Below are 9,192 nucleotides of genomic sequence, written 5' to 3' on the forward strand. Positions count from 1 at the left end.
CTTAACTTTAACTACTGTCGCAGCCTTTTTCTTTGAAGCACAGCGATCACAATCCTCATACGGACAATCGTCGGGTAACGGTTGCTCACAGGCCATGCAGCACCTATGCTTGGACTTTGAGATTCTTTTCCCAGATGTAGCACTCCTCTCAGACGACATCTGGGAAAAGAGCATATAAAAGGCGCAACTGAGTATTTTATTGCGATTGTGCAACTGTGAAAATAGTGCAACTGAGCCCTTAACCTACCTTATCAGAACCTGAACCCGGCTGCCCAGCTCAAAGAGACTGAGGCAGCACAGGAACCAGCTTGATAAGGACTTGGCGCCGGCCCCCCGCAGCGCTGGACCACACCGGTGACGTCACAAGCGCGCATCTTCCAGCAGTACAAGGAAAACAGCTGGAGCCTCGCGCCCCGTACCCTGCCCTGTACAGGAAGCGCGCGCACAAATCCCTGCACGCAGGAAGCGCACTAGCAGAAGAGCTGAGTAAGCTAGAACAGCCGGGACCGAGCCGTACTCCGGACAGCAGAAGGACCTAACAGGTGAGAAAACACACTGAGTACTTAGAATCCTAATACAGTAAAGGAATAGCCACAGAAGGCCGCATAATACCGGCCCAATTGTAACTACATTATACACATCTGCTGATATAACGTGAGTCTGATGCCCCGCATTGACTCCAGCGGTAGCAAGACTGCTACACTGAAGCCAAAGACCCCACAGTGACTCCACTCAGGCTTACTGTATTGTATAGCAGGTCAGAGCCCCGCAATGACCCTACTAAAAAAACGTCACTTACCAGAACTACCGCACTGGTGGTGACCAGGCCAGAGACCCCGCACCGGCCTTAACTCTTTACCAGGACACCGCACTGGTATCCGATAAACAACAAGGGACCCCGCACTGGTATAGTAGTAGCCGAGACCCCGCAAGGCTAAGAAATACTCTTGGAAGTAGGGATGATCCACATCTGGAAGGAGGACTAAAAAAAACACAAGGTGCAGTATGTCCTGGGTACCTACATAGGGCCTCTGGCCCAGCCCAGTAATTATGTTAATGAGTTTTATTCTAGGGGATGGTCCTGATTTGGGATGGCGAACTAAGAATATCCCTTCTGTGCTGCCAGAGGGACGATGAGGAAAGTCCAGTATACACATCAGATAGTCCAGTATACACATCAGATAGTCCAGTACACACATCAGATAGTCCAATAAACACATCAGATAGTGCAGTATACACATCCGATAGTCCAGTATACACATCAGATAGTCCAGTATACACATCAGATAGTCCAGTACACACATCAGATAGTCCAATATACACATCAGATAGTCCAGTATACACATCAGATAGTCCAGTACACACATCAGATAGTCCAATAAACACATCAGATAGAGCAGTATACACATCCGATAGTCCAGTATACACATCAGATAGTCCAGTATACACATCAGATAGTCCAGTACACACATCAGATAGTCCAGTACACACATCAGATAGTCCAGTATACACATCAGATAGTCCAGTACACACATCAGATAATCCAGTATACACATCAGATAGTCCAGTATACACATCAGATAGTCCAGTATACATATCAGATAGTCCAGTATACACATCAGATAGTCCAGTATACACATCAGATAGTCCAGTATACACATCAGATAGTCCAGTATACACATCAGATAGTCCAATATACACATCAGATAGTCCAGTATACACATCAGATAGTCCAGTATACACATCAGGTAGTCCAGTACACACATCAGATAGTCCAATATACACATCAGATAGTCCAGTATACACATCAGATAGTCCAGTATACACATCAGATAGTCCAGTACACACATCAGACAGTCCAGTATACACATCAGATAGTCCAGTATACACATCAGATAGTCCAGTATACACATCAGATAGTCCAGTACACACATCAGATAGTCCAGTATACACATCAGATAGTCCAGTACACACATCAGATAGTCCAGTATACACATCAGATAGTCCAGTACACATATCAGATAGTCCAGTATACCCATCAGATAGTCCAGTATACACATCAGATAGTCCAGTATACACATCAGATAGTCCAGTACACACATCAGATAGTCCAGTATACACATCAGATAGTCCAGTATACACATCAGATAGTCCAGTATACACATCAGATAGTCCAATATACACATCAGATAGTCCAGTATACACATCAGATAGTCCAATATACACATCAAATAGTCCAGTATACACATCAGATAGTCCTGTATACACATCAGATAGTCCAGTATACACATCAGATAGTCCAGTATACACATCAGATAGTCCGCCAGTTCTACATCACAGGGTTCAGCACTTTTATAATGTGGTCTGCTTAGCATGACACCATCATGGGTTGAAATGTAAATTAGGTTTAATCCCTTTAGGACCCAGGGCGTATCCATACGCCCGTGGGAATTTCGGTCCCCGCCGGGCGGGACCGGGGTGCCTGCTGATATCGATCAGCAGGCACCCTACGCAAATGCCCAGGGGGGGTCATCAGACCCCCCCATGTCGGTGATCGGCGCAAATCGCTAATGAATTCACACTTGCGATATGCGCCAATTCCGGGTCATTCGGGTCTATGGTGACCCTGGCGACCCGGAATATAAGACACCTAAGTCTAAGACACCCACGATCCCCCTGAAGGGATAGGAGTGAGGTGGCAGGGGTGCCACCCCTCCTATCCCTGCTATTGGTGGTCTAGACGCGACCGCCAATAGCAGATCGCAGATCTTTCTCTTATGTCCGACACGTTTCGGTCTAGGAGACACTGATGAGGAATCAGAGGAAGAAGACTCCTTTCTAGGCCGCTTCGCTTTTTTAGACCCAAGCTGCACAGCCACGCTGTCGTCCGCATATTTTTGACGGAACCAAGAGAAAAAAGATTTTGCCTCAGAAGCCAAGGTTGGCGATTCTTCTGGGGGCGCACACACCTCACATAGGTTTGACGGCCATCCATCCTGCAGATTCTGTAGGCAGCTAATGCATTTCTTAACTTTAACTACTGTCGCAGCCTTTTTCTTTGAAGCACAGCGATCACAATCCTCATACGGACAATCGTCGGGTAACGGTTGCTCACAGGCCATGCAGCACCTATGCTTGGACTTTGAGATTCTTTTCCCAGATGTAGCACTCCTCTCAGACGACATCTGGGAAAAGAGCATATAAAAGGCGCAACTGAGTATTTTATTGCGATTGTGCAACTGTGAAAATAGTGCAACTGAGCCCTTAACCTACCTTATCAGAACCTGAACCCGGCTGCCCAGCTCAAAGAGACTGAGGCAGCACAGGAACCAGCTTGATAAGGACTTGGCGCCGGCCCCCCGCAGCGCTGGACCACACCGGTGACGTCACAAGCGCGCGTCTTCCAGCAGTACAAGGAAAACAGCTGGAGCCTCCTGCCCCGTACCCTGCCCTGTACAGGAAGCGCGCGCACAAATCCCTGCACGCAGGAAGCGCACTAGCAGAAGAGCTGAGTAAGCTAGAACAGCCGGGACCGAGCCGTACTCCGGACAGCAGAAGGACCTAACAGGTGAGAAAACACACTGAGTACTTAGAATCCTAATACTGTAAAGGAATAGCCACAGAAGGCCGCATAATACCGGCCCAATTGTAACTACATTATACACATCTGCTGATATAACGTGAGTCTGATGCCCCGCATTGACTCCAGCGGTAGCAAGACTGCTACACTGAAGCCAAAGACCCCACAGTGACTCCACTCAGGCTTACTGTATTGTATAGCAGGTCAGAGCCCCGCAATGACCCTACTAAAAAAACGTCACTTACCAGAACTACCGCACTGGTGGTGACCAGGCCAGAGACCCCGCACCGGCCTTAACTCTTTACCAGGACACCGCACTGGTATCCGATAAACAACCAGGGACCCCGCACTGGTATAGTAGTAGCCGAGACCCCGCAAGGCTAAGAAATACTCTTGGAAGTAGGGATGATCCACATCTGGAAGGAGGACTAAAAAAAACACAAGGTGCAGTATGTCCTGGGTACCTATATAGGGCCTCTGGCCCAGCCCAGTAATTATGTTAATGAGTTTTATTCTAGGGGATGGTCCTGATTTGGGATGGCGAACTAAGAATATCCCTTCTGTGCTGCCAGAGGGACGATGAGGAAAGTCCAGTATACACATCAGATAGTCCAGTATACACATCAGATAGTCCAGTATACACATCAGATAGTCCAATATACACATCAGATAGTCCAGTATACACATCAGATAGTCCAGTACACACATCAGATAGTCCAATAAACACATCAGATAGTGCAGTATACACATCCGATAGTCCAGTATACACATCAGATAGTCCAGTATACACATCAGATAGTCCAGTATACACATCAGATAGTCCAGTACACACATCAGATAGTCCAATATACACATCAGATAGTCCAGTATACACATCAGATAGTCCAGTACACACATCAGATAGTCCAATAAACACATCAGATAGTGCAGTATACACATCCGATAGTCCAGTATACACATCAGATAGTCCAGTATACACATCAGATAGTCCAGTACACACATCAGATAGTCCAATATACACATCAGATAGTCCAGTATACACATCAGATAGTCCAGTACACACATCAGATAGTCCAATAAACACATCAGATAGAGCAGTATACACATCCGATAGTCCAGTATACACATCAGATAGTCCAGTATACACATCAGATAGTCCAGTACACACATCAGATAGTCCAGTACACACATCAGATAGTCCAGTATACACATCAGATAGTCCAGTACACACATCAGATAATCCAGTATACACATCAGATAGTCCAGTATACACATCAGATAGTCCAGTATACATATCAGATAGTCCAGTATACACATCAGATAGTCCAGTATACACATCAGATAGTCCAGTATACACATCAGATAGTCCAGTATACACATCAGGTAGTCCAGTACACACATCAGATAGTCCAATATACACATCAGATAGTCCAGTACACACATCAGATAGTCCAATATACACATCAGATAGTCCAGTATACACATCAGATAGTCCAGTATACACATCAGATAGTCCAGTACACACATCAGATAGTCCAATATACACATCAGATAGTCCAGTATACACATCAGATAGTCCAGTATACACATCAGGTAGTCCAGTACACACATCAGATAGTCCAATATACACATCAGATAGTCCAGTATACACATCAGATAGTCCAGTATACACATCAGATAGTCCAGTACACACATCAGATAGTCCAGTATACACATCAGATAGTCCAGTATACACATCAGATAGTCCAGTATACACATCAGATAGTCCAGTACACACATCAGATAGTCCAGTATACACATCAGATAGTCCAGTACACACATCAGATAGTCCAGTATACACATCAGATAGTCCAGTACACATATCAGATAGTCCAGTATACCCATCAGATAGTCCAGTATACACATCAGATAGTCCAGTATACACATCAGATAGTCCAGTACACACATCAGATAGTCCAGTATACACATCAGATAGTCCAGTATACACATCAGATAGTCCAGTATACACATCAGATAGTCCAATATACACATCAGATAGTCCAGTATACACATCAGATAGTCCAATATACACATCAGATAGTCCAGTATACACATCAGATAGTCCAGTATACACATCAGATAGTCCGCCAGTTCTACATCACAGGGTTCAGCACTTTTATAATGTGGTCTGCTTAGCATGACACCATCATGGGTTGAAATGTAAATTAGGTTTAATCCCTTTAGGACCCAGGGCGTATCCATACGCCCGTGGGAATTTCGGTCCCCGCCGGGCGGGACCGGGGTGCCTGCTGATATCGATCAGCAGGCACCCTACGCAAATGCCCAGGGGGGGTCATCAGACCCCCCCATGTCGGTGATCGGCGCAAATCGCTAATGAATTCACACTTGCGATATGCGCCAATTCCGGGTCATTCGGGTCTATGGTGACCCTGGCGACCCGGAATATAAGACACCTAAGTCTAAGACACCCACGATCCCCCTGAAGGGATAGGAGTGAGGTGGCAGGGGTGCCACCCCTCCTATCCCTGCTATTGGTGGTCTAGACGCGACCGCCAATAGCAGATCGGAGGCGGGGGGGGGGGGTTAATTTTCGTTTTCGGGGAACCGACAAAGGACCGGGGGCAGAAGATCCATTTACCCATCCGGAGGCTGCGAGCGATGTCGTGCAGCAGAAGAGGATGGTTCCCTGGATCCTACGGAAATTGGTAAGTTGCCTAGCAACATCGGGAGGGCTACAGTCTGAGACCACTATTCAGTGGTCGCTAAACTGTATCCCTCCAGATCTTGCAAAACTACAACTCTTAGCATGCCCAAACAGCTGTTTGCTGTCTGGGCATGCTGGGATTTGTAGTTTTGCAACATCTGGAGGTCCACGGTTTGGAGATCCTAGTGCAGTGGTCTATAAACTGTAGCCCTCCAGATATTGCAAAACTGCAAATCCCAGCATGCCCAAACAGCAAACAGCTGTCTTGGCATGCTGGGAGTTGTAGTTGCGTACTTCCAGCTGTTGCATAACTACATCTCCCAGCATGCCCTTCGGTGATCAGTACATGCTGGGAGTTGTAGTTTTGCAACAGCTGGAGGCACACTGGTTGGAAAATACTGAGTTAGGTAACAGAACCTAACTGAAGGTTTTCCAACCAGTGTGCCTCCAGCTGTTGCAAAAGTACAACTCCCAGCATGCACGGTCAGTCAGTGCATGCTGAGAGTTGTAGTTTTGAAACAGCTGGAGGTTTGCCCCCCCATGTGAATGTACAGGGTACATTCACACAGGCAGGTTTACAGTAAGTTTCCTGCTTCAAGTTTGGGCTGCGGCAAATTTTTTGCCGCAGCCCAAACTCCTAGCGGGAAACTCATCATAACACGCCAGTGCGAATGTACCCTGAAAACACTGACACAAAAGAAAGGGTAAAACACTACATATACACCCCTTTACACTGTCCCCCACAATAAAAATGAAAAACATATTGTACAGCAGTGTTTCCAAAACGGAGCCTCCAGCTGTTGCAAAACAACAACTCCCAGCATTTCTGGACAGCCACTGACTGTCCAGGCATTCTGGGAGTTTAGCAACAGCTGGAGGCACCCTGTTTGGGAATCACTGGCGTAGAATACCCTTATGTCCACCCCTATGCAATCCCTAATTTAGTCCTCAAATGCGAATGGCGCTCTCTCACTTCGGAGCCCTGTTGTATTTCAAGGAAACAGTTTAGGGCCACATATGGGGTATTTCCGTACTCGGGAGAAATTGCACTACAAATTTTTGGGGGCCTTTTCTCCTTTTACCCCTTATGAAAAGGAAAAGTTGGGTGCTACACCAGCCTGTTAGTGTAAAAAGATGTAGTGTAAAGGTTGCCCCATACTTTTTATTTTCACAAACGGTAAAAGGAAGAAAAGACCCCCAAAATTTGTAACACAATTTCTCCTGAGTATGGAAATACCCCATATGTGGGCGTAAAATGCTCTGCGGGAGCACAACAAGGTTCAGGAGTGAGAGCGCACCATGTACATTTGAGGCCTAAATTGGTGATTTTACAGCGGTTCTGACATAAACGCAAAAAAATAAATACCCACATGTGACCCAATTTTGGAAACTATACCCCTCAGGTGTTTGACAAATTTTCATTAACCCCTTAACGACCACGGACGTAAATGTACGTCCTGGTTTGGCGGGATTTCCCGCACCAGGACGTACATTTACGTCCTGTGTATGACCGCGAGCATCGGAAGGGTGCTCGCGTCATACACGGCTGGTTCCGAACGCGCGGATGTCCGCCATTAACGCCTCCGATGCCGTGATCAATTCAGATCAGGGTATCTGCAGCATTGCGGCACTTTGATTGGATGATCGGATCACCCGCAGCGCTGCCGCGGCGATCCGATCATCCAGCATGACAGTCGGAGGTCCCCTTACCTAGCTCCGGCTGTCTCCCGGGGTCTTCTGCTCTGGTCTGCGATCGAGCAGACCAGAGCAGAAGATGACCGATAATACTGAGCAGTGCTATGTCCTATACATAGCAATGCACAGTATTAGCAATCAAAGGATTGCTATAGATAGTCCCCTATGGGGACATAAAAAGTGTAAAAAAAAAAGTTGAAAAATGTAAAGATAAAAAGTTTTTTTATTTTTTAAAGTGAAAAATCCCCTCCCCCAATAAAAATGAAAATTGTCAGTTTTTCCCATTTTACCCCCAAAAAGCGTACTTTTTTTTAAAATAAATATATTTGGTGTCGCCGCGTGCGTAAATGCGTAAAATAAGAAAATGTCCAAAAATGCTGCTTGTTTTTCACATTTTATTAAAAAATAAATTAATAAAAAATTATCTACAAGTTTTATATATGCAAATGTGGTATCTAAAAAAAGTACAGATGACGGCGCAAAAAATGAGCCCTCATACCGCCCTATGTACGGAAAAATGAAAAAGTTATAGGTGGTCAAAATAGGGCGATTTTAGATTACTGATTTTGTACAAAAAGTTTTAGATTTTTTTTAAGCGGTACAAAAATATAAAAGTAAAGTATCTAGCCATGGGTATAATTTTAATCGTATTGACCCACAGAATAAAGAACACATGTCATTTTTACCGTAAAGTGTACAGTGTGAAAACAAAACCCTCCAAAATGTGCAAAATTGTGGTTTTCATTTAAATTTCCTCCCTAAAAAATAGTTTTTTTGGGTTTGCAGTACATTTTATGGTAAAATGAGAGGTTTCATTACAAAGTACAATTGGTCCCGCAAAAAACAAGCCCTTATATGGGTCTGTACATAGAAATATAAAGGAGTTATGGATTTTAGAAGGCGAGGAGGAAAAAACAAAAACGCAAAAATAAAATTGGCCTGGACCTTAAGGTGAAAATGGGCTTGGTCATTAACCTCTTAAGGACGCAGGGCGTATGGATACGCCCTGCATTCCGAGTCCTTAAGGACGCAGGGCGTATCCATACGCCCGTGGGAATTCCGGTCCCCACCACTAGCCGGTTGGGGACCGGAGCCAGATGCCTGCTGAAATCATTCAGCAGGCATCCCGGCATATAGCCCAGGGGGGTCATTATGCCCCCCATGTCGGCGATGGCCGCAGATCGCTGGACAATTCAGTCCAGCGATCTGCGGC

The sequence above is a fragment of the Hyla sarda genome, chromosome 2 (genome assembly GCF_029499605.1).
Source record: "Hyla sarda isolate aHylSar1 chromosome 2, aHylSar1.hap1, whole genome shotgun sequence".
In the NCBI taxonomy this organism is placed as follows: domain Eukaryota; kingdom Metazoa; phylum Chordata; class Amphibia; order Anura; family Hylidae; genus Hyla; species Hyla sarda.